This window comes from Helianthus annuus, chromosome 10 (assembly GCF_002127325.2).
Source record: "Helianthus annuus cultivar XRQ/B chromosome 10, HanXRQr2.0-SUNRISE, whole genome shotgun sequence".
In the NCBI taxonomy this organism is placed as follows: Eukaryota; Viridiplantae; Streptophyta; class Magnoliopsida; order Asterales; family Asteraceae; genus Helianthus; species Helianthus annuus.
This window is the reverse complement of record NC_035442.2, coordinates 110291934-110319170: the sequence shown is the minus strand read 5'-3', so window position 1 is coordinate 110319170 and position 27237 is coordinate 110291934. Positions and strand designations below refer to the sequence as shown.

General features: G+C 40.4%; 1 long non-coding RNA gene across 1 annotated transcript; it reads left to right on the top strand.

The window, feature by feature from the left end:
- Nucleotides 1–11094: 11094 nt before the first annotated feature.
- On the top strand, nt 11095–16550 carry LOC110885474. Its single transcript, XR_004869005.1, has 4 exons — nt 11095–13025; nt 15439–15917; nt 15984–16225; nt 16294–16550. It is a non-coding gene; the product is annotated as an uncharacterized LOC110885474 (long non-coding RNA).
- Nucleotides 16551–27237: the final 10687 nt, after the last annotated feature.

Genomic DNA, 27237 nt, shown 5'->3' with positions numbered 1-27237 from the left:
TTGCTTGTTGTACCACCCACCCTAGTTATCATTTGCCTATTGTAATCAATATATTTACCATAACCAATAGCCCCAGCCTGAAATCATTCTCGAAACTCAACTAGCACTGTCTAAAAAGAAAAGTTCTAAAGAGCGTGCCTCTGTCCAAAAAGAAGAATTCTAAAAAGCGTGATTCCGAAACCTAACAACAATCCGGTAAGGCCATGTTTTCATGGACTACAACCAAGGAAAAGAGGGTAATTTGACACAATTTAACGAGATTTAATTGAGAAAAAATCTTGTTGAAGAAAAAGAGGACCCAATTAAGCGAAGAAGCGACTGATGTATAAGAATTTATACATCTTTTAAACGTCAAATACGCCCCGTTTATGCGAAAACTCTTTGTATTTTCATTGATTTTGGTACTCATTTGAGTTGTTTGTGAAAATACAGGTCCGGGCTTCGGCCCGGTGATGAAACGGAAGCTTTTGGAGCAAAATGGAGCTAAAATGGTGCATTCCAGCAAACTGCCAGATATGGCACTACCGTGCCAAACAGTGGCACGACCGTGCCAAGCCCTCCGACGTCGGCACTCTCATCCAGCACTAGCACATTTCGGCCAAACCATCGAAATCAGGAGACACACGACCTTGCCAACCACTGGCACGACCGTGCCAGACCAAAATCAGCCCCTGATCAGCCCGTTTCCGAGATCAGTTCAATCGTCATCGAGCACTATCGGCTCGCACGAGCAGAGCATCATCGAGCACGGTCGTGCGACCTCGGGAACATTTGAGCGGGATTTTTCCAGAAATGGTAGCAAACAAGATTGACAGACGAAAAGTGACTCTGACACTTGCCAAGCACGACCGTGCCAAAAGGTGGCATGGTAGTGCCAAACGCCCAGCAATTTAAATACGAGTTTCTAGCTCATTTGCAAGGGAGTGGGAGCATTTTGGTGACTTTTTCTCTCAAGAATCTGGTCTTGGAAGCTTGTTGGAGCCAAGAGGGAGCCTTGAAGAGGATTAAATCACTTGAAGATCTACTCAAACACCATTTAATTCTTGTCTTTAACTTGGTTAGCTTACTACATTATGAACAATTTATGTTTATTTGTGCTTGATTTGGTAGTCATGAGCCTTATGGGCTAAACACTTGTGTTGTCTAAACTATGTTGAAGCTTATGAACATATGATAATATGGAAGTAGATGTGATGATTGTTCTTGTTAATCTTCATGTTGTCACTTAGTCTTGTTCTTGGAATTCATATGCATGCTTAAAGTTCTTGTTCTTGAATGTTTGCTCATAAGTATTTACATGTTGTGTTGGAAAGCCCATGTAGAGATTATGATTATTGAATCTTGTTAACTTGTTAGTATGATTCATAGCATGAAACTAGGAATGGTGAGTGCTAATGTGATATGAACAATGATTTGAGCTTGTGTGTGAATTCTTGCATCTAGATTTGGAAAGATCAAAAGTATGTTTATATGAATTCTATAGTTTGTGTTCATGTTTTGTTGATGATTTAGGCCAAAGTTGTTAGCTAGCATGACTATGCTTGTGGTTCATATCAAGAACATGATGATAGTGCCAACTACTTGAAACCAAGTTAGGGTGATTAGTGTGTTGTTCATATTAGTTTTCCCTAATTTGTAGAGTTAGGAGTTTTGACAAACAAATAACTCATGATTAAAGATTAACATCAACTTAGCAAGTGAGCTTAAAAGAATAATTTTTAGGTGATTAGAATGTTAATTCATTTTTAATTTTCCTAAGAATTATAGACTAGGAAGCCTTGATTGGGGACTTAGTTAAATCTAGAACTTGCATCATCACAAATCTTCCTCCTTGTTGTCATATGCTTGTTAGTGGAAACTTAGTTTAGGCAACCCTTTCTTAGATATTGTTCTTGTTAGAATTTTTAGTAGTTTCTTTATTTGCAAGCTAAGTTAGAAAAATCAACCCAAACATTTGAAAAGGCTTTAAAGTAGCAAAAGTTTAGTATCGAGACACCGCATCCACGGATTGATATCCGGTTCTTACCGATTAGCTATATTACCACCCGACGGGTACACTTGCCCTTTTGTGTGCGTAGTTAGTTTTTAGGTGAAAACCCATTTTTAAAACTAAATCTGTGTGAAGAAAAACTTAATTAAAAATATATATAATTCACGCACATCAAGTTTTTGGCGCCGTTGCCGGGGATGCGATCTTCTTGAAAAGGATTCGAGTTACTTATTTAGCCATTGTGAAAAGTGTACAAAGTTTTTGTCTACTTGTTTTATTTGCTAGTGGTTTTTGTTTTTGTATATATTTTGTGCATTGTGCTCCTTATTCCCTACAGGTCGTGCATGTCCTCAACCCCTGCTACTGATATCGTTGAGCCTTCATCGGAGCCGGAGCGCGATCTTCACCGGAGACTGCGGGAGCGGTTTCGCGTGGTAGCCGCGACGATTGAGACCGACGCGGCGGACGACGACACTTTTTACGAGGTTCGGGTAGACATGGCGGACGCGGAGGAGAATAGGATCTTGAATGAAATTGGAAAACCGTCACTCGATGGTTTGTCTGCGAGCATCAATGCACCGACAATCGACAATAATAATTTCGAGATCAAGGCTGGCACCATATCGATGTTGCAGAATGCGGTGCAGTTTTATGGCAAGGATCACGAGGATCCTAGTGTTCACAACACGGGGTTTCTAGAGGTTTGTGCCACATTTAGGATTCGTGATGCATCACCGGATGCTATCTGCCTTCGGCTCTTTCCGTTTTCCTTACGGGATGGAGCCAAGGAGTGGCTTCTTTCACTTCCAGCTGGATCTATCACTACATGGAATCAATTAGCTGAGAAGTTCCTTCAGAAATATTTCCCACCAGAGAAAACTGTTCGGTTGAGAACCAAGATTCTGAACTTTCGTTAGGACGAGGACGAGTCCCTTTACGAGGCATGGGAGCGGTTCAAAGAGCTTATGAGAAAGGTCCCACATCACGGGTTGCCCAAGTGGCAACAGTGTCAGATCTTCTACCATGGCTTGGACAGTCAGGGACAGATGATGGTTGATACATACTCGGGTGGTGATATCGGCACGAAAAATGCCACCGAGGCATTTGAGATTCTTGAAAAATGTGCCGCGAAAAACCGGACGCAACAGCCCCCGAGGGGAAAGAGTTCTCGGCAGGGAGTTCATCATGTGGACGACTACACAGCCATGACAGCACGTATGGATGCTTTATCTTCGAAATTTGATCGAGTGATGGAAATGCACTCGAGAGGTTCTTCGAGTGGGGGAGCATATCAGGTAGGTGATTTTCCGACGGGAGAGATGTCACACGAGCATGTTGATTTCATGGGAAACCAATACCATCCTCAAAACAATCCCTACAGCAATACTTATAATCCGGGGTGGAAGAATCATCCAAACTTTAGTTGGAAGCCCGATGCTTCCAACCAGCATCCACCCGGATTTGCTCCACGTCCCACAGCTCCGACTCATGGAGCATATGGTCCACCTCGTCCTCAGCAGACGCCCCCTTCTAGTGATCCTAGTGTGCATGATATGCTTAGTCAAATCTTAGCTGGTCAAAACACTCAAAAAGCAGAGAATGAGAAGCGTTTTAGGGAGTATGACGGTCGTTTCACGAGGCACGAGAGTGAGTTGAGAAGCCAAAAAGCTTCCATGCAGGCCATTGAGAACCAAGTTGGCCAGATTGCCAAGATGTTGTCTGAGAGACAACAGGGGGGCCTTCCGAGCAACACAGAGCCAAATCCAAATGCTACTGCAAAGGCCATCACGTTGAGAAGCGGCAAGACCGCTCAGCCCATCCCTCCGGCTGTTCCAGCAAAGCCGGATGACGACGATGAGGTTGATGAGGAGATTGAGGCTGAGTCTCCGGGTGAGGTGCAACAGAGGCGAGTCCCAGCAAGTACCGCACGACCCAAGGAGCCAGTGAGAGAGTATGTCCCTCCCATTCCATATCCGGGGAGGTTGAAGAAGCAGAAAATGGAAGAACACTATGGTAAATTCCTCGAGCTTTTTCAGCAACTTCATATAAATTTACCATTTGTCGAGGCACTTGCTCAAATGCCTAAGTATGCCAAGTTTCTGAAGGATATCCTATCCAACAAAAAGAAACTTGAGGAGCTTTCGCAGGTGACCTTGAATGAAGAGTGTTCAGCGGTTCTTCAGAACAAACTACCGAAGAAGATGAATGATCCTGGGAGTTTCACTATCCCGTGTTTGATCGGTAGTTTGTCGGTCAGCAATGCATTGGCTGATCTTGGAGCTAGCATAAACCTCATGCCATATGCGGTTTTTGCTAAGCTAGACTTGGGCGAGCCCAAGCCGACTCGTATGAGCATTCAGCTAGCGGACCGTTCAGTGAAGTACCCTCGAGGCATAGTTGAGAATATGCTGGTGAAAATCGACAAGTTTGTCTTTCCTGTCGATTTCGTGATTCTGGACATGGATGAGGATAAAAACGTTCCACTTATCTTGGGTCGCCCATTCCTAGCCACTGCGAGAGCCTTGATTGATGTCTGCACCGGTAGACTTACTCTCAGGGTTGATGATGAGGAGGTTACCTTTGATATAGGGAAATCCATGCAACACTCACAGAGTCAGGATGATACACTCTACTTCATTGACACACAACTGCTAGGTGGGGAGATTTTTGGTTCGCCTAGTGCGGACCGAATGATTGAGGAGGTGACCTGTCTGATAGGTCACGCATCTCCCCCGTGTCCCGAGGTTTTTGAGGTTGTGGATCGCGTGACTGAGCCTAAAGCACGCCCTTCTATTGAGGATCCACCTTCGGTTGAGCTTAAGGAGCTCCCAGATCATTTGGAGTATGCTTTCTTGGAGGGTGAGACTCATCTGCCCGTTATCATTTCTGCTGGGTTGTCGAAGGAAGAAAAGGATCGATTGCTTGAAGTCCTGAAGCAGCACAAGAAGGCGATTGCTTGGAAGATTATGGATATAAAAGGGATCAATCCATCCTTTTGTACCCATAAGATCTTGATGGAGGAGGACTTTAGACCTGTAGTACAGCATCAGAGGCGTTTGAACCCAAACATGCAGGAGGTTGTGAAGAAAGAGGTCATCAAACTACTTGATGCATGTTTGATATACCCGATCTCTGATTCACCGTGGGTTAGCCCGGTACAGGTAGTCTCGAAGAAAGGAGGCATGACAGTGGTGACCAATGAGAAAAACGAGTTGATTCCTACTCGTACTGTCACCGGATGGAGAGTTTGCATTGACTACCGCAAACTCAATGATGCCACGAGGAAGGATCATTTCCCACTCCCTTTCATTGATTAGATGTTGGAGAGGTTGTCGGGAAGGATGTACTACTGCTTCCTTGATGGTTTTTCAGGATATTTTCAGATTCCCATCTCTCCTGAGGATCAGGAGAAGACGACATTCACATGTCCCTATGGCACATTCGCCTACCGGCGGATGCCCTTTGGACTGTGCAATGCCCCGGCCACATTTCAGAGGTGTATGGTGGCCATTTTTCACGACATGATCGAGGACTCCATGCAGGTTTTCATGGATGATTTTTCTGTGTTTGGAAGTTCTTTTGATCAGTGTCTCGGGAATCTGAAAAGGATGTTGGCTAGATGTGAGGAAGCCAACCTTGTGTTAAACTGGGAGAAGTGCCACTTCATGGTGAAGGAGGGCATTGTGCTTGGCCACAAGATTTCACAGGCGGGGCTCGAGGTTGACCGAGCCAAAGTCGAGACTATTTCAAAGCTCCCGCCTCCCACATCCGTGAAATCTATTAGGAGTTTTCTGGGTCATGCAGGTTTTTACCGGCGATTCATAAAGGACTTTTCTAAAATCGCCCGTCCCATGACCCAGCTCCTCGAGAAGGATGCCCAGTTTGTGTTCTCCGATGAGTGCCTTCGGGCATTTGAGTTGTTGAAGGAGAAGTTGGTGAATGCCTCGATCATGGTTGCTCCCGACTGGGAGCTGCCATTTGAGCTGATGTGTGATGCGAGTGACTTCGCAGTCGGGGCTGTCTTGGGTCAAAGGAAAGATAAACACTTTCATCCGATTTACTATGCGAGCAAGACCTTGAATGATGCTCAGGAGCACTACACCACGACAGAGAAAGAGCTCCTAGCTGTGGTCTTTGCCTTCGATAAGTTTCGGTCATATCTTGTCCTTTCCAAGACCATTGTGTACACGGATCATGCAGCACTTCGGTATCTTTTTAGCAAGCAAGATGCTAAACCGAGACTGATACGTTGGATTTTGTTGCTGCAAGAGTTTGATATCGAAATCCGTGATAAAAAAGGGGCTGAGAATTTGGCAGCCGATCACTTGTCTCGACTTGAGCATTCCGAGGAAAAGGATACTCGTGGGCCTAACATCAATGACAATTTCCCCCACGAGTTCCTCATGAGGATCGAGACTAGTGATGATTCCCCATGGTTTGCTGACTTTGCAAACTACTTAGCTAGTGGCATCCTGATCAAGGGGATGACCCATCAGTAGAAGCGAAAGTTCTTTGCGGATGTCAAGCATTACTTCTGGGATGACCCTTACTTATTTAGGGTAGGAGCGGATCGGATGATTCGGCGATGCGTGTATGGTGACGAGGCGAGGGATATTTTACGCCACTGTCACGAGGGACCCACGGGAGGCCACCACGGAGCGAACAACACGGCGAGGAAAGTGTTTGACGCCGGATTCTTTTGGCCGACTATTTTCCGTGATGCCCATGAGTGGGTGAGGTTCTGTGATGCTTGCCAGAGGGCGAGCAACATTTCTGCACGCCATGAGATGCCACAAAACGGCATCCAAGTTTGTGAGGTTTTTGACGTATGGGGGCTAGACTTCATGGGCCCCTTTCCGACCTCTTTTGGCAACCGCTACATCCTAGTCGCTGTTGATTACGTTTCAAAGTGGGCTGAAGCACAGGCTTTGCCCACTAACGATGCGAGGGTAGTGGTGCGATTTTTGAAAAAGCTGTTTGCTCGCTTTGGTGCCCCGAAGGCATTGATTAGTGACCGTGGGACGCATTTCTGTAATGCTCAGCTCGAGAAAGCATTGTCCCGATATGGTGTGCAACATCGATTCTCTACACCGTATCATCCGCAGACGAGCGGATAGGTCGAGGTTACTAATCGGGGTATCAAGCGTATTTTGGAGAAAACGGTTAATTCTAGCCGTAAGGATTGGTCCGAGAAATTGGATGATGCACTATGTGCTTTTCGGACAGCCTACAAGACTCCTATAGGCACCACAGCGTTTAAATTGGTCTATGGGAAGTCTTGTCATTTGCCTGTTGAACTCGAGCACAAAGCATACTGGGCTTTGAAGACAGTTAATCTTGACATGGCTGCTACGGGTGAGAACAGGTTTGTGCAGATTCACGAGATTGAGGAGCTTAGGCATGATGCGTATGAAAGCTCCAAGCTGTACAAGGAACGTACTAAGACGCTCCACGATGCCCGCTTGAAGGACAAGAAAGAATTCCGAGTGGGTGATCGTGTGTTGTTGTATAATTCACGTCTTAAGTTGTTTCCTGGCAAGCTAAAGTCTCGGTGGTCGGGTCCCTACACTGTACGATCAGTGTTTCCTTACGGGACCGTGGAGATAGGCCATGAGGATGGCCGGTTATTTAAAGTCAACGGGCATAGGTTAAAGGCTTATGTTGGAGGGCCCGTTGACCCGAGTGAGGAGGTTGTTACCCTCCACCCCAGGAACAAGTGAATTCGGGGTGGTGAGTCTAGCTGAAGACTCGTAAATAAACTTAGCATGTTTGTGTGTTTATTATTTTTGTTATTATTTTTGTGTGTGGTTGTCTATTTATTTTCAGGTTGCGGTTCGTTCTGGTCGCGAGGGATGTTAGAGCTTGTTGCCGGCTCTCAGATATGTTAGTTCGGTTCTTTTTCTTGGTAGGAGATGCTTCGTGAGTGCCCCGGGTTCAAGGAGTTTGTCTATAAAGATGTTCACTTTCTACACCCTCAAAAAAAAAATTAAAAATTAAAAATTAAAAAAAAAATTTAAAAATCCGAAAATTAGCACCACCATTAAAATTCTGGCACTACCAGAAAGTGTCAGCCCCTTTTGCAGGCCAATAATAGAACACTTTGAATAAAATCAACCAACCACCACCAATTCTTCATAACTTCATCTTCCTCACTTGAACCCATTCAAAGCACTCACGAATCCTCTGCATCTCCTAGCTTCCTCCAAGAAATTCTTTCATTCCAACATCATTCCAGGTACGAATCCTTCCGTTTTCTAGTTAGATTCATGTGTTTTGATGTTATGTTCTTTGTGTTCTTCATGTTCTTCATAGTTAGTTTCTTTAGGTTTTTAGGGCTTGGTCTAAATCACCCGATTCAAGCCCGTTTTTAGTGTTTTTTGTGTTGATTTGAACCACAAGTGACCGATCCATAAAACCCCTAAGCAAATCTGTGAAAAAAATGGAGTTTCGGGGCTGATTTGAGGCCGTCGTTTTTCTGGGTTCCGTGTCGCACGGTCGTGCTCCACCATGGCACCATCGTGTTCTTCATAAATTCATACGGATCTTCATAAAACTGCCCAGATTTCCGACGCGCACGAGGGTGCCATCATACCGCACGGTCGTGCTCTTCATAAAATCATTCGAATCAGCCCAGAAATTCATAACAGTTTGCCAATCTTCATAAATTGTTCCGGAAACCCAGGTGGCACGAGGGTGCCATGTTAAGGCACGATCGTGCCATACGTTAAATCGCTGAAACCTGTTTCCGGAGATCGGTCAAGCACGAGGGTGCCATATGGTGGCACGACCGTGCTTCACTAAATTTGTGGTTCAAATCCGAGCCGTTTACGGCCGAGCACGATGGTGCCGTGGGATGGCACGGTCGTGCTCCTGGGGAATAAAAACCCAGACTTCATAATTTTCCCAGAAATCTTCATAATTTCACTGATTTGCAGGTCTCGCACGGTAGTGCCATATGGTGGCACGACCGTGCCATATGGTGGCACGACCGTGCCATGTTGTCCAGTCCCAAAATTTTTGCCTGTTTGTTTTGGTTGCTGATTAATCTTGTCTCAATCTTGCAGATGGATCACCCCTACTTGCAGTTCTCAAACAATGCCAGGGAAGGGTATTGTATCCCGAAAGTGGAACGATTGTGGGCCCGACGACACCTTATCGAGCCCATGAGGAAGCTGCAGTTGGTGGATTTGGATTTGCTCGGACAGTCCGAGAGGTTCGATGATCTGATGACTCCCCCGTGGTCTCGTCTTTTTGAGATTGCGGAACCGCAATACGTGGAGCTAGTTATCGAGTTTTTCGCATCATTCCGATTCACTTTCCCATGTCCGGATGTCTACGACAAAAGTGCTGGTGTTAAATACCGGTTGGGAAAGAAATGGCATCACCAATTAATAAGTCGATTCGGGACGGTGTTGGGGTTGTACGAAGACGATGAAATAGACTCGGAACTGCTTCACGGGAGCCTACAGGATTGGGAGCCGGATGCAAACAAGGCAGCCTTTTGGGAGGAGATCACTGTGCCGGGTCGGATTTGGGACCCTCGTAGAGCCAAAGCTACATGGATACTTGACCCGCTACATAGAGTCATCGAGCGCGCCATTTTCCACGCGATCGGAGGTCGGGGTGATAGCACAGGGAACATCACCACCCGTGACCTCTTTCACCTATACTGCATCATCTCTGGTTCAAACTGCAACCTAGCGGTCAGCGTTGCAGAGTCGATATTTCGAGGCGTTGGTTTGACACCCACGTCACGGATTTGTGGAGGAGCCTTTGCAACTAAGCTTGCCAAATTTTATCGGGTTCGGTTAGACCACCTAACCGAAGCCTGCGACTACGGCCTTCTCGACTTGCAACAGCTAACTCGATGCATCTTACCAGGAAAGTGAACGGGATTCCGAAGCTCGTTGACCGAATGGGAAGAATTTGGGACCCGCTACCTGTAGTTGAGGAGGGTGGTGGTGATGATGGTGATGATGGTGATGGCGGTGATCATGATGTGTATATACACGATATCCCGGTTCAGGGGCAGCATGGGGGCGCTGGGGGAGCGGACCCCCACATGCAGGTTGGACATGTGATTCACGGGTTTGATAGCCCGAATTGGGATAACGTGTATGGTGGCTTTGGTGGTGGAGGTTATGCACAGGGTGGTTATGGCGCCTACGGTCCTTCCGAGCCGTCATCGTTGGACCTCTGGAGGCGGATGGACGGACTGGCATTGGACCAAGAAGAAGTGAGGCGAGATGTGAGTCTCATACGCGCGGAGCAACACTGGCAGGGCAACTATTTGGAGGAGTTGCACGAGCAGCACCGGCGCAGCATGGATTGGTTGTTTGGTTCGCAGCAGCACATCGCGAACTCACTCAACCATCCATACACACAGCCGCCGCCGCATTTTGCGCGTAGATCCAGGTTTGATCGCAGGGACAACACCGGTCCTTCGGGATCCGGTGGGAGGTTTTAGTCCCGCCCTCATCTCGTATTTGTATTACTATTTCGTGTTTGAGGGATGTGCCATTTTCCATCGTACGTACATCCCTCCGTTTTAGGTGTTAGTTTTTATCGCTTTATTAGTGGGTTAATTTAATAAACGAAGGCAAGGGAAGAAATGGGTTGGGTAAACTTCCTATGTGTTTGATCTTGTTTGCTACATGTGCAGTGTTGGGTTAAATGAGGTGTTGGCTTGGTGGAAGGGTTGGTAGTTCGTTGTGGATGCTCCTAGTTGCTTCATCTTGTTCCGCTTCTAGCTTCATGTTTCAGGGGAGTTTTCGTGTTCCCGCTTTCCTTTAGATGTATTGAATTCGCAATTCTTTTGCTTATTCAATTTTTTTTGTTGTACATCGAGGGCGATGTACAATTCAAGTGTGGGGAGGTGGTCTATCGCTTGAGCTTTGTCGTTGTCATATAATAATAATAATAATAATAATAATAATAATAATAATAATAATAATAATAATAATAAATAAAATAAAATAAAATAATAATAATGCAAAGCTCTCTTTTAACAATTTTTGTGGCATATAAATCAAATCAACATAAGTATCTAAATAAGCACCAAAATTTTTGATAAATAAAATTGGGTTGACACAAAAAGGGGGTTCGTTCGTATAAGAAAAAAAAAACCGTTAAGTAACTTGTTTTTTTTTTTTAAATTGAGCATGAGAAATCAAGCGATTGACCTACTTGTTTGCCTTGCATATTTACCCAATACGCCCGTTTCCGTGAGTTATTTTTGAGCCTTATAGCTTTAGATTATTTTTGCTCATGTTTTTGCGGGCAAAGATTGAGTGAGCCGGATAACTTTTGCGATTTAGAACTTGTGTTAGGTATGCATTTCGAGGCCACAAAGCGAGAAAACAAGCATAGAAGTGATTGAGGCATTAGGAAACCTTTTCATTTTAGCCATTTTCATTCACCTCCCTACCCGAATTATTCCCCTAGTTAAACCAATTTGAGCCTTTCCCGTTCGTTTCTTGAAAACCCCAAAACATTAGCCACTTAGCCAAATTAGCCTTTTATATTTTTAGCCCATTTTTGGTTGGAAGCCCGGTTCGGTTATGATTAACTTATAGCTTTTGTATAGTTCTTCTTAGTTGTTATATCCCTCATGTTCAAGAGTTTTTAGCTAGGTAGACGTACTTAGTTCTCTCCAAAGCATGGGTTAGTTCTTGTAAAAAAAAAAAAACTAAAGAAATATAGTTGAAAAAGCCTTATCAAATGGCTTTGTTAGAGCGATTTTGGGAGCAAAAAGAAATACTTGTTGGTTAGCTCTCGGTTAGTTACTATTTAGTTGTATAGTTCTATTTTTCTTATGCTTCAAGTTAGTCAAACCGTCGGGTTACAACCATTTTAGCCACTTTTCAAAATCCTCTTCCACACCCTTAACCCAAGCCAAGCTACAACCCAACAAGACCTCATGATTTATGCTATATTTTTGCCGAGTGATTAGATTTGATCCTTCCACAAGCTTATGATATCGCATAGTTATCGTCTGGGCATCGAGTGTTCTAAACATACTCCATGAATTGTATGTGCACCTATATTAAGCCGAGTGTGTGTGAACATTGTGAGGATGCTTGGTGAATTGGTAGGGATTTCTAAGATGGACCATTGCTCATAAACTTATTTTACATATCTCTTTTCGGTTGTTTCTTTATATTGAGCACTCCTTGATTGTTTTGACCCGAGTTATTTGTTTGTGCTTATGAAATGCTAGTTGAGATGATTGCCATTTAGAGAGTTTTGTTGATTTTAGTTTGCTTGAGGACAAGCAAAGTTCAAGTGTGGGGATGTTTGATGTATAAGAATTTATACATCTTTTAAACGTCAAATACGCCCCGTTTATGCGAAAACTCTTTGTATTTTCATTGATTTTGGTACTCATTTGAGTTGTTTGTGAAAATACAGGTCCGGGCTTCAGCCCGGTGATGAAACGGAAGCTTTTGGAGCAAAATGGAGCTAAAATGGTGCATTCCAGCAAACTGCCAGATATGGCACTACCGTGCCAAACAGTGGCACGACCGTGCCAAGCCCTCCGACATCGGCACTCTCATCCAGCACTAGCACATTTCGGCCAAACCATCGAAATCAGGAGACGCACGACCGTGCCAACCACTGGCACGACCGTGCCAGACCAAAATCAGCCCCTGATCAGCCCGTTTCCAAGATCAGTTCAATCGTCATCAAGCACTATCGGCTCGCACGACCAGAGCATCATCGAGCACGGTCGTGCGACCTCGGGAACATTTGAGCGGGATTTTTCCAGAAATGGTAGCAAACAAGATTGACAGACGAAAAGTGACTCTGACACTTGCCAAGCACGACCGTGCCAAAAGGTGGCATGGTAGTGCCAAACGCCCAGCAGTTTAAATACAAGTTTCTAGCTCATTTGCAAGGGAGTGGGAGTATTTTGGTGACTTTTTCTCTCAAGAATCTGGTCTTGGAAGCTTGTTGGAGCCAAGAGGGAGCCTTGAAGAGGATTAAATCACTTGAAGATCTACTCAAACACCATTTAATTCTTGTCTTTAACTTGGTTAGCTTGCTACATTATGAACAATTTATGTTTATTTGTGCTTGATTTGGTAGTCATGAGCCTTATGGGCTAAACACTTGTGTTGTCTAAACTATGTTGAAGCTTATGAACATATGATAATATGGAAGTAGATGTGATGATTGTTCTTGTTAATCTTCATGTTGTCACTTAGTCTTGTTCTTGGAATTCATATGCATGCTTAAAGTTCTTGTTCTTGAATGTTTGCTCATAAGTATTTACATGTTGTGTTGGAAAGCCCATGTAGAGATTATGATTATTGAATCTTGTTAACTTGTTAGTATGATTCATAGCATGAAACTAGGAATGGTGAGTGCTAATGTGATATGAACAATGATTTGAGCTTGTGTGTGAATTCTTGCATCTAGATTTGGAAAGATCAAAAGTATGTTTATATGAATTCTATAGTTTGTGTTCATGTTTTGTTGATGATTTAGGCCAAAGTTGTTAGCTAGCATGACCATGCTTGTGGTTCACATCAAGAACATGATGATAGTGCCAACTACTTGAAACCAAGTTAGGGTGATTAGTGTGTTGTTCATATTAGTTTTCCCTAATTTGTAGAGTTAGGAGTTTTGACAAACAAATAACTCATGATTAAAGATTAACATCAACTTAGCAAGTGAGCTTAAAAGAATAATTTTTAGGTGATTAGAATGTTAATTCATTTTTAATTTTCCTAAGAATTATAGACTAGGAAGCCTTGATTGGGGACTTAGTTAAATCTAGAACTTGCATCATCACAAATCTTCCTCCTTGTTGTCATATGCTTGTTAGTGGAAACTTAGTTTAGGCAACCCTTTCTTAGATATTGTTCTTGTTAGAATTTTTAGTAGTTTCTTTATTTGCAAGCTAAGTTAGAAAAATCAACCCAAACATTTGAAAAGGCTTTAAAGTAGCAAAAGTTTAGTATCGAGACACCGCATCAACGGATTGATATCCGGTTCTTACCGATTAGCTATATTACCACCCGACGGGTACACTTGCCCTTTTGTGTGTGTAGTTAGTTTTTAGGTGAAAACCCATTTTTAAAACTAAATCTGTGTGAAGAAAAACTTAATTAAAAATATATATAATTCACACACATCAGCGACCAAGAGAGAATATTCGAAATAATGATGACCACAAAGATAGTCTAATGAAAAATAAAGATGAAGTGGTCATATTGTTGAATTTTTTATTTATTTTTGCAAAAAGATATGGATTTTAGTATTTGTTTGTTTTATCGTATTATGTATTACGTAATTGTTTTAAAATAATAACTATTAATTATATAAAAAAAAGTTAAGTGAAAGGGTGAATGATTAATGAGAGCTATAACATAGGTTAATTGAGTGAGTAAATAAATGAGAAGGCTGATGATGTGATACTAAGGTGATAATTAATGATTCCTCTCGCTAACTCACCAGAGTACATGACCTTAAGGTTGCTTGATATGGAGTCATGCCCTTGGCCACGTGATTGTTAAAGGGCGTGGTACACTGCCCCTTGGGGCGTTATTGTTGGTGAAAGGGAGGGACACCCTCACTGGAGGGAGGAAAAAGGCATGGGAGCCACCTGCACCTTCACCTGTGTGAGTTGTGGCAAAATTTTCGAATAGATCTGAAGAAATGAAGCAATTTACTCTTTGATTTAATTAAGAATTTTCCATAATAACCCCCTTAGGTTAAAGGCAATTTACACGTCAAATCCCTATGATTTGTTTTAAGTTAAATCATAACCTAAAGTTATAAGCAATGTTAATTCATTAAAATTTATCAAAATTACAATTATTTTTATCATTTACTAGTTTATTTATTTATTTGTAAGATGATGATGGAGACTCTCATGAACAAAGTTTTTCAATGGGTGATGAAGATCCTATCAATAATGAGGGACCTAGTGTTCGACCCAATGATGATTCAGAAGTTAGGCCTAAGAAAAAGTCTAAAACATCTAAAAACTCCATTACCCTAGATGACTTGGCTAGTGATATGCGTGATGCACTTAAGCATATGGTGAAAAACATGGAAGGACCATCGATTGATGAATGTTATGAGAAGTTGAAATCAATTAGGTTAGAGCCTATAGATCCTTTGTTTTTGGGAGCATTTAACATCTTTGTTAGTCAACATACATGTGACAAGCATAGATGACATTGCCATCAGACCCTGAGGTGTTGAAAGAGTGGATTAAGATGACTGGGAAGACACTGGGGATGTTTAAGTAGGGAGGGATATGGGTATTTGTTTTTGGTTGTTTAGGTTTGACATTATGCGTGTTTGGTGTAATTTGAACCATTATGTGTTTTGTTTTTGGTTGTTTTAGAATGACATTGTTAAACAATTATGTAATTTGAACCATTATGTGTTAAGTAAAATGGTAGTTTTTGAGTTTTTTTGCTTGTTTTTGACAGGTTTCTCATGGATTAAAATCAAAGGTTATTGCTCCTCATTGTGATGTTCTTTTATCTTAGATACTTTTGGCTGAGACATCTTAAAAGAAAAAAGAGATAATACCTCGGTTATGTCTGGACACCATTTTACTTTAGATTTGTTGCAAGGGAATGATACGTGATGCATTGAACTCCTACGTATGTCACGTGATTCTTTTGTTCGACTTTGCACACATTTTAGACTAAAAGGTTGGCTAAAAGATAGTAAACATGTATCCCTTGAAGAAAAAATGGCTATGTTTTTTATGATGCTTGGTCGCAATCAACGTTTTTCGGCTGTTAAGCATAGATTTCAACATTCGACACAAACAATTCATAAGTATTTTCATGTAGTATTGTCAAGAATGATGGAGTTTGCTAAAGAGGTTATTGTACCAACATCTTTTAATCCTAATCCAAATATTCCGGGGCATCATAAGAGATTATGAAAAGTTTTTAAGGTACGTTATACAAATACTTTTGTGATTTCCTTCCACGTATATTAGTAACTATTAAATTCTACATAGGGAGCGATTGGTGCACTTGATGGTACTTTGATACATGCTATTGTCCCTGTTGAGAAACAACATTTATACAGGGGAAAGGGGAAGAGGAAAAGGTGACTGCTATCAAAATGTTTTGGCCATATGTGACTTCAACATGATGTTTACGTTTCTCGTGGCCGGATGGAAAGGAGTGGCACATGATTCTAGAATATTGTCCGAATCTTTAACAAATGCAAATGCACCATTTCCATTTCCTCCTCCGGGTATATATGTATGATTCCAACTTTAGTTTTTATATTATATAGTTTGAAGATTGAATTGTTTTTTTCAGATAAATATTATCTATGTGATGCTTCTTATGCACACACTCGAGGCTTTATGGCACCATATAGAAACGACAAGGAAAAATTCAACCACGCACATGCAAAGCTTAGAAATGTTGTTGAACGTGTGTATGGTGTATTAAAAGCACATTTTCCAATATTAAAGAAAATGGCTCCCTTTTCGTTGGTTACGCAACGAAATATTACCGTTGCATGTTTTGCGCTTCACAATTTTATACGGAAAAGGGTTTATGTGACAACTGTCAAATTTGCCTGCATCCGTACAATTAATTAGACAATAGTTAATGATTAATGATGGTGCTGATTTACAATTTGTGACTTGAATTGTTTTCTGAACAAACATACATGTGCATCATATATTGCAAAAGACACAACATTGTTGCATGCAAACTTTATTGACTCAAAAGATGCACGAAACACAGTTAGCACAGTTATCCGGCAAGTCAGAAAAATGCTGACAAAGTTCAGTAGATATACAGACATTGTATTGAGACTCAGAATGAGCCAGAAACCAAGTATGACACTAGTATAGTGTGTAGGAAAGTAAGGGTCATAAAACTGCCTTCCTAGAGATAGTTTAAGTGCCGGAAAGTGCCTAAAACTCAATTAAAGTGCTGAATTCAGCATAATTCAGCAAAATTCAGCTATTTAACACTCTTATATCATGCAGAAAAATGATTAACTGGTCCAGAATACTTTCCTAAGGGTCGGGAATTAAAAGTGTCATAAAAGGGTACACAAGGAACACTAAACGGTATAGTTTAGCACTTTAACGAACCGGTATCTAACCGAATAACCGGACACTACCTGAAACATCAAAATTATACTAGAAGCATTGTTTTAATGTTTCTGAGCTAGTTATGATCCCCGAACACCCTAACACACTATATAACACATAATACACTTAAACACTAAATATTACACTTAGAATCTAACTAATTAACTTAACTTACCATTGATCACCAACCAAGAACCCCCCCCCCCCTCATGTTGACGGTCACAAGGTGGCCCACCATCAAGATCCTACTTGATCTTACTAGATATTACTTAGATCTTGTGAGATTTGTTAGAAGATTATGTTATGTACTAATGAAACATAATAACCATTGGTTAATAAAATGGTGGAAGTTTATAAAGAAAACCTTAGGTCCATTACCTTCATATTCATCCATCATTCACCAACACAACCTTCTCCTCCTCTTCCCCATAAGCTCCGGCCAAGAGCTCCCCAAACACCACCATCATCTTCATTCACTTCTCATTAAATCTACACATATGCAAAGGTGATAGAAGCTATACAAAGAAGCTTGGTGCTCTTGAAAGTTGAAGGACCTCTCTCTAGTGCTTTTATCCACTTGTTTTCTTCACTCGATCATCCCTAGCCTTGTGCTAGTGGTAAGAGTCTTGATCTCTTCATTTTACATTTATCTAAGTGGTTAAAAGTTGATACATGATGTAAAGTTTAAAGAACACTAGGAAACTTGAAGATGAAACTTTAACATAAGCTTAATAACATAAGAATAATTGTTGATTAGTGTTGATTTGCTTCTTGATGATTGATGATTTGTGTTAGTGATGTTAGACATCATATGAAACTTACTAGATTGTGATTTAACACATGATCTGGTAAGTTAAGGTGGTGATCTTGTGAAAGACCAAGACCATCATGCTTTATGTTTCATGAACTTGAAGAATGAAAATGGTTTTGTAAATGATGAAGTATGTAATATGTTACTAGTCATAAACTTGGAAGAATTCAAAACTAGTTTTCTTAAGAAACTAAGTTAAATCACAAGATTTACATAAACATTGTTTTTATAGAAACCCACCATGTTCCTTGTGGTGAAACAAGTATAAGAATACATTGTTTACAAGAAAAATTCAAAAGAATGATTTTTGGAAAAATCATCTAGTAAGTTGTAAAAGACTAAACTTTACGAGAACGAGATTTACAAACAAATAACCACTTTTTAAAGGATAACTAAACCTACTAAACACACTACCAAGTTACTACAAGTTTTTGTAGAAGTTCAAGTTCATGATGAGTATATAAGTTACATAATTTTGGCACTTGGTAAGTGTAAGTTGTTTAGGGTTGATTGTTGATTGTTTGTGATGATTTTAAAAAGAAAATGATATGCTTTGATAGCATGGACACCTCCATTTTTAGGGGAAACTATGGCAAAATTTTCTAAAAAATATAAACACTTAGAAAAATATTTTCTAAACAAATATTTACAAGTGTATTTTAACTATGGATTTCAATATAAACTTTGCCATAATTTTTGTAACAAAAATACAAGTATTGGAGGTCAGTTTTTATAAATAAAAAATGGATAAATATGTATTTAGAATATATATTTACATTAAAGACATGATGTGTGTGAATATTTGTATGCTTTGTGTCGTAGTTATATTATTTTAGGGTTAAAATAATATAACTTGACAAAATACCAAGAAATTACAATCCAAAATAATACCAGAAATCACAAGGAATAATTACACAAGTTACACCCATAATATTGTGAAACCGAACAAGAAGTGTAACATACCAAATATTCCGGAAAATATGTTTACAAAAATATATCTTTGGTAAATATTATTTTGGATACAAAAGAAATGAAAATGGGATTTTTACAAATATTACAAAGTATATCATATGTTCGACAAGAAGAAAATATATTATTTTTGAGAAGTAAAAATATATTTTCCTAGAGTTTTTAGAAGATATATTATTTTTGGGAAAATATATATTTTCTTGGGTAAACTAGAAATACTATATTATTGGACAAAATAAGTTTATATATTTTCTAAGTAAGACTTGAAAATATATTGTTTGGAAATATATATTGGATATTTATTAAGAAAATACGTACACACCGGAATACGACGCCAATACATGGCAAGTTATACAAAACAAGAATACGGATATACATGTATGAGATACCCCCATTCTTGGGAAGGAAATACGAATATAAATACTTGAGAAGTATTATTGATGTGCACAAAATGCAACATATAAATTACATCAATTGTGGCATAAAACTAACCCTTTTTAGTACTAATGTTGGAAAAAGTGTGCTTTTGTCTTCCTTTTGTATTTTCAGAATTAAATGAGCTCAAATAAACAAAAGAAGCAAAAAGGCAGCTAAATCTAACACAAATACAAGAAAAGGAACAAACGTGGCATGCCTGACCCCCTGACAACATCTTCCCAAGCAAAACAAGAGAACAGAAGGCTGAACACGCCCCGTGCTCAGTGAGCATGGGGGCGTGCCCAAGTGTCAGCAGAAAAGACAAAGTTGTAGAAGCTTCCATCGCCCACCACGGGGCCGTGCTCAGCGGACACGGGGCCGTGGTTAACTATATGATTCGCGGAATCCAGGCAAATCTTGATAGTACAGATATGCTTCTGCACACGGGGTCGTGCTCAGCGGACACGGGGGCGTGGTCAACTAATGCAGACAAACTGCAATTAATGAAGAAAGAGAGAAGGATGGACACGAGGCCGTGCCTAACAGACACGGGGCCGTGCCCGAGCTTCTGTTCAGCCTATAAATAGGAGTGCTTGGTTCACTTGCAACTCATCCCTTGGCACACCACCTCTCTCACACTTCACCCACCACCCACCACCATCACAACACCATCTTCCACCACCATCATCCATTGTCCATCATAGAGTGTGTGAGTCGTCTCGGGATCCAAGATTGATCGTAAGAGTTCTTGACAATCAAAGGCCATGTTTGCCTAAGTCTCTTACATCACTTGGTGAAGACAAGTGTTTAGTGTAATACTTTTTATTTTTAATCTTTTCGCACTTTTTATTTGGTTATGTATTAATGACTTTAATAACTAGTTTCTTATGTTGAAGGTGATTCTTCCTTATCGTTTGTCCGTGGTGTCTTGGCATTATTTTACTGTCTATATAAAATAAAAGATTTTCACCATTCATATCTCCACGGTCTATATGGAGATATGTTGGCTACCTGGTCGGGGGTTATGGTAAGAGTCTTGCCATTGTTCAGTGTATAGATAATTTAGTAGGACCTCCTTCAATACCCACCGGTATTGGATGGCGGGGGTCCAAACTCTTTGACCCCCTCATAAGTTAAACTACTATTAAAACTTTAACCCGGCTACTTAGGACTGTATCAAAGGTTAGCCGAGGGTAACGTCACCTTCAAAAGAGGGGCCTACTACAATAACTAAGATAATCTCTTAAAATGTGCAAAAGTGCGGAAATAATCAAAGGTTACACTACACACGAGTCGGATCCAAGTGATTCATCTTGTCTATCTGTTTTTTATTTTTATTTTATTTTTCAGCATTTAAGTTAGTTTTATTTTTCGAGTTTAAAAACCTTTTTTTCTAACTTTTGATTTGATTAGACGTTGAGGATAAACCGGTACTAAAAGCTCTTGTGTCCTTCGACGACCTCGATATCTTACCAACACTATACTACGTCCACGATGGGTGCACTTACCCATATGCGTGTTTAGTGTTAGTAAATATCGTGTTTTATAAATTTAAAACTTGGCTAAAAAGTGTAGAAAGGGCTTAAAATATACACCTAATACATATAACACTTCACACGCCTCAATTATTACAAAAATATTGTTTAGCAATTATTCCAAGATTTAATAAATATAATTTAAGTTAAAATATTAATTATATACTTGGAATAATAACGAAGACACTTTAAAACGTAACTCAAGGGCACTAATCAATACTAAGACAAGGCACGACCCGCTCGTCTAACGGACCGTAGTACGCATGTAGGTAGTCGTGCATTCTAGAGGAAGCTTTGAGTTACATCGGATACAAGGAACGCAAAACTGTGAGTTCATGTCCCCCTTTTCCTTTAAGCTGTTTTGTTTATTAACTTCGGGGGTGAAATACATGTTTCAATTGATTACAAAATGCTTACAGACAAATACATTTGGTATGGTTATCTAAGGAAAGTACAGTAGATCATGTGAATGGGTAGGCGCCTACTTAAGGCCATTAATCCTCGTAGTGGGACCGAGGGACAAGAGTAATAGATCTATTTGGGTGTAGCGAGCCCCACCTATGAGACCGTTGAATGGACCATGTGGTGACTATGTCTTACAACCGGAAGCCCGGTACAAAGTCTGCTAGGTTTGAGTCTTCCTGCACCATGTCACGTATATTAATGTATTAGCTACACATTAATTGATCTGTTTCCTTGTTGCTTTCATACCGGGACTTATAAACTTGTATACATACTTACAATGATTTCAAAGGTTTATACATATACACAAATGAACACATGAACTTGCTCAACTTTTGTTGATGTTTTCAAACTACATGTATTTCAGGGAATTAGTAAATGGATCTGGCGGGCGTTGGAAGTTTTATGCTGCGATAGAAATAAAGATGTCATCCATGGTCTTTGGGTTTGGTCAGTGTGTCTTATTCCTGGACGAGACACGTCTTCCAAACCTTGGTTATATTTACTATCTTTTGACGAGTCCTTAATGAACTCATAAACAATTTGTATGGTTTGTAAAACTTGAATTTGAAGTCTACATTTTAAACAATGTTGTGATGTTTTAAACTCATTTAATGGATGACAAATCTATGGTTTTATCATATAGTTGTTGTTATGATTGAATGCAATGGTATTAAGAAAGTCACACCATAATCATGCTTCCGCAAAAGTCAGGGTGTGACAGCTTGGTATCAGAGCTTCGATTGTAGCGAACTATGATTCCTTCTCGAGTCTAGACTACAATCATTAGGGCTCTCACAAAAACGTTTTTACAAATATGTTTTCATTGCATACACGAAACACCCAGATCCAGGAAACAAACATTTTTACAAATAAAAGACACGAAACATATTTCAAGGGATTCATTTATAGTTCAGTCTGAGAGACTGGGTAGTTCAATTTGGGAAACTGGGAGTTTAGTCTGAGAGACTAGGAGATTCAGTCTGAGAGACCGGGTAGTTCAGTCTGAGAGACTGGGTGTTTAGTCTGAGAGACTGGTTGGTTTAGTCTGGGAGACTAGGTAGTTTAGTCTGAGAGACTAGGTGGTTTAGTCTGGGAGACTGGGTAGTTTAGTCTCGGAGACTAGGAAGGATAGAAAGTTTCATGAAGAATAATGCGAATACATGATTACAAGATGAATTGTCTTTGCTTGCAATACACTAAGTATTCGTGATTACTATGGATATACATGCTATAACTATTAAGTACCGGCACACATGTCACCTTCTTTAGAAAGCGAGCTGTCAGACATTGACGACCTTATGACCATCGCCACAGATAATGAGATTGCACCTGCGCCAGAGATATATACGTCAGACACTGAGAGTGATCCTGACATGCTGTCCATGGACGAGGACGACTTCCAACTGTTCGCGCTACCAGACTTTGGTGATGATTTACCCTTGCTGATGGCTTCCATGACGAGGATCCTTTTGTCATTCTTGTATCGGTCCATGACCACCTTATCATTGGTTACCCCGATGGCGAGCACATCGTGGCTCCGATCCTCGATGCCGTACCTCTTGTGGTCATACTTTCTAAGGCTTGGCCATTCAATGATCTGTATGATGATGACGTTGATTTGTTTATTGATGGTCCTCCTAATGACGCCCATGATGATGGAAAGTTAGACGAGAACGTTGTTGCTAATTCCACTTCATGAGATCCCTGTTATCAAGCTATCCTCTGATTCTAGTATATACTCAATTTCAGACCCCTTTGAGTCTGTGACATCTGCAGCCTTACAGACGGCCGGATTGCAGCCTTCTACTACTGACTCAGACGATGACATCGTTAGGACTGTTGCACTATCACCTGCTCGAAATCCCACACCTTTATACGACCCAGAGTCTGCTCCTAAGCCAGCTCCTGCTCCTTTTGGGTCAGCTTGATGTAGCACCTGCTGATCCTACGCCCTTGCTTGATCATGACCATGTTTCTTTTGGTTTACCAGACATTGCACCCCTTATACCTGACCTGATGGTCTTCTCTTTTGTTGAGACATTTGTTCCTGCACCCGCACCCGCTGATGTTACTCCTCTTCCCCTATGGAGACCGACGTCCATTGTACCGACATGCCTAACAGGACATGCCCGCACCCCGGAAAGGTACTCCAGGTCAGCACCCGCATGACGATCCTTTTGCTATAGCAGCATTTCCCCGACCTCACAGGCTACACCGTTTGCTCCTTTCATTACCTCACCGCTGGACGAGACATTCTGGTGGTTCCTACCATGCACTATGCTGATTTCAGACCCCTACCATCCCTCTCATTATGGAGACTACACACGAGATGAGTTGCTCCCATCACATCAACTACAGTTTGAGGTTTTGAGTCGCAGAGTTTTGAAGCTTGAGCTGACACCATATCCTCCACCCTAACTCTGCCAATAAACTTTGATCCTCCACATTCATCGAAGATTCCTTTTGCACGCTCGCCTGCTGCTATTACAACATTTTCCAGGTTTTGATGCTCGGTTCTTTACTATCAAGCAGCAAATCAGTTAATTACTTCGACGTATATACAAGCTCGAGGAGGAGCTCGCTCATGCTAGCAGTTTGCTTTTCTTTCCTCCCCCACCTCAGCCACCAGTATAGTTGGTTTCTGGTTTTATGCGGATTGCATTACTTTTGAGTAAAGACACTACTAAAGAGCCAAGACTGTGGAGACTTTTGAAGACCACTTTTGACTACGAGATTTTGATACACTGATATACTTATTGGACAAGGGTAGTGTGACACCTGTGTCACCGCGAACACCAAACAAATGCCAAATAAATGAAACATTTTGTTTCATACTTGGGATTTGTATAAATATGTGTATCCTTTGCACATATCAATTCTTGTTCAATTCCGAGCTTTAAATCGCTTTCTGGAAAGTTATACGCGCACTGGTGCTTAAACGTAATCAGTTTAATGCAACAAACACTCCGGAATAGTGAAATAGGCTTAACATACCTTAAATAACCTTTACATAACTTAGAAATAAGTTTTGGAAGGTTTAGTATGGCAAAAACAAGTTTATTCAATCGCAGGGACTAATTGCGTCAAACTGCGAAACTATACCAATTCGTATGGTGTCGAACAGTCCGGAACTTGATCATAAGTTAAACATACCATATATAACCTAAACATGGCTTAGAAATAAGCTTTGATAGGTTCGGTGTGCGAAAACATGCTTATACGATCTTTCAGGGACTAAAAGTGTCAAAAACGGCGTAAGTTTGCATTTTCGCGCATATCTTACGTTCTGGACACATCTGGACATCCAAAATTTTTGTACACACTAAAATATTTTTATTTTAGTGATCGGCATGCAAAAATCCCATTCGTCGCTTAAATTGGTTCGTTTTCGCGTCCGTTTGAGTTTCGTCGTAATTTAACGAACAACGCGACCGTACGACCAAACGAGCCGACATCCGAGAATGTTCCAAGCATATTTTGAGTCCTTTAAACTTTATTGACCTTGTAGAGCCTTGAAAATGGCTTAACGGGGGTCAAAAAGGCCTGAAATGGACTCGATTGCATGCAGGGACCAAAACTGTAAATTTTGAAAGTTTGCTGATCTGGGGGCTCAGGCGGGGCGCGTAAGCCCAGCCCCAAATCTTACGCGGGGCGCCTCAGGTGCCCAGTAACCAGAAAGTGTGTTTTTGGCTGCTGTTTGCAAATTCAGGGGATGTTCTTGTAATTTCTTTGTGTGGTGACCAAGTTAACACTTCTCCAAGGCATGCTAGCTGTCCCTAAACACTTGTATGGCTAGGATTTAATGCTTAATGACCAAGCAAAACACTTGTAATGATCTTAGAACATCAACACAACTATAAATAGCCATCCAATTCACCCATTTCATTGCTCATTCCTCATTCTCTTCTCTACAAATCTGATTTGGAGAGCTCCCAAGTGTTTGGAGCTTTCTAATCTCATTTGGGAACTTGGTTTTTCTTGTAGAAAAGATAGCAAGGACCCTTAGTAAGCATTCTTTCATTCTTTTATTGCTTACTAGTCTAAATAGTCAAACAAGTGTTTGACTTTCGGTTTTGACCATCAATTGGTCAAGTCAAAGTTCAATTGAGCTTTGACACGTGATTGTAATCACGATAGTTATAGTCCTTCGTGATTATAACCGCTGATTACCACGTTAACTAGGTATAGTGTCGAGTCAAAGTTTCGGTCAAAATGCGTTTAGCACGCATTTTGCAACGGAACTGCTTTTAGGTATCAAAACACTTTGTTTTGATACCAAATCAGTAGGTTAGACATGTTTTGACATGTTTAACTCGACACTATTAGTTTAGTGCTTGTTTAGGGTCGTAAGGTAAGCGGTCTAAACAACCGCTTAGACTTTCGAACCCGACCCGTTTGGTCGATCTTTAGGATCCGACCAAGCTTAGTTAGTGATCATAGTTGCATAGGGAATAACCTCAGAGGTTATACCTTATGATCACATAGGATTGGTTAGTCGTATGCTAGTTAGCTTGTATGCCCATAGGAAATGACCAAAATGCCCTTTTGAAGCTAAAATCCGTATTTTGACTATGTGAACATATTTTTGACATATAATCTGAATTAGTAACATGTTTAGGGATAATTGGGCATGTAAGACTTGGCATAGCACATAGTTAACCATCCGAATATAGTTTTACGCAAACGACACATTATAGTGGCTTATACCACCATAATGGGTCGAAACGGGCCAAAAGCACTTAGGTAGACTTCCAAATCAGAATATTAGCTCTATTAAATCATGCCATATGAGTTGCAATACTCATTTGATTTATAGAACTTCATTCTATCCTATCTCCCGACTTAGGATCCGATTATTTATCATAGCGATTCTATACTAGGTGCCACTTGATTCCTTGATTTCCCGAGCTTTGTTAGGACACTTAATCAAGGATACTCGCAATCTCAAGTGAGTACATAGTCCCCTCTTTTACTATTTTCAAATGTTTTGGGGTGAAACATATATGCCTATCTGTTATTTTCCTGATTTTAAACTATATGATTACACATGTTTAGTACACATTCTTTTGACAAATTAAACAATTACCTATGGTTTAAACACTGATTTTCCAAAACTTATAAAACTAAATTGTTGGATTGTACCTATTTTTATACATTCACACAGCCGATTGGTAGTATGATATAGCGCTATAGGACTAGACACCCCATTCCTGTTGTACGGAATGTCAGAAACCAAATTTAAACCAAATAAAAATTGCCTTCGTGGTATTTCTATAGTCTCCAAAGTGTAGTTTGATACACTGAGGCTTTGTTGAATACCAAATCACACTCTCTTTGTATATGTTGATATACTACAAAAGTACAGTCTGATGTGCTCTCAAATGTGATCTACCAAAGTATATTTTGATATACTAAGTGCAAAATCCAACATGTGTTTTAATATACTACTTTTACCAAAGCATAGTTTGATATGCTACTATTTACCAAAGTATAGTTTGATATACTACCAACTTTGTTATTTTAAACTAAAGTATATTTTGATATACTATCTAAAGCATAGTTGATATGCTACTTTTAAACCAAAGCATAGTTGATATGCTATTTTCAAACCAAAGTATAATTAGATATACTACCAACATTTTTATCCTTAAACCAAAGTATATTTGAGATATACTACCAAAACTATTATTTTAATTACTAAAGTATATTTCGATATACTATCCATTTAACTATTTCAAAACTAAAGTATACTTGTTTATACTATTTATACAAGCTTTTCAAATCCAAAGTATATTTTTGTCTATACTATAAACTCTTTTCCAAAACGACACGTTTTCAGAAACGAAACTTTTACATTAGATTCATGGCTACTTTGAAAACATAAAACCTTTTCTCACATTATCCAAAGCCATGAATCTAATACACAAAATCCTATGTTACTCACAGGCATTTTTAT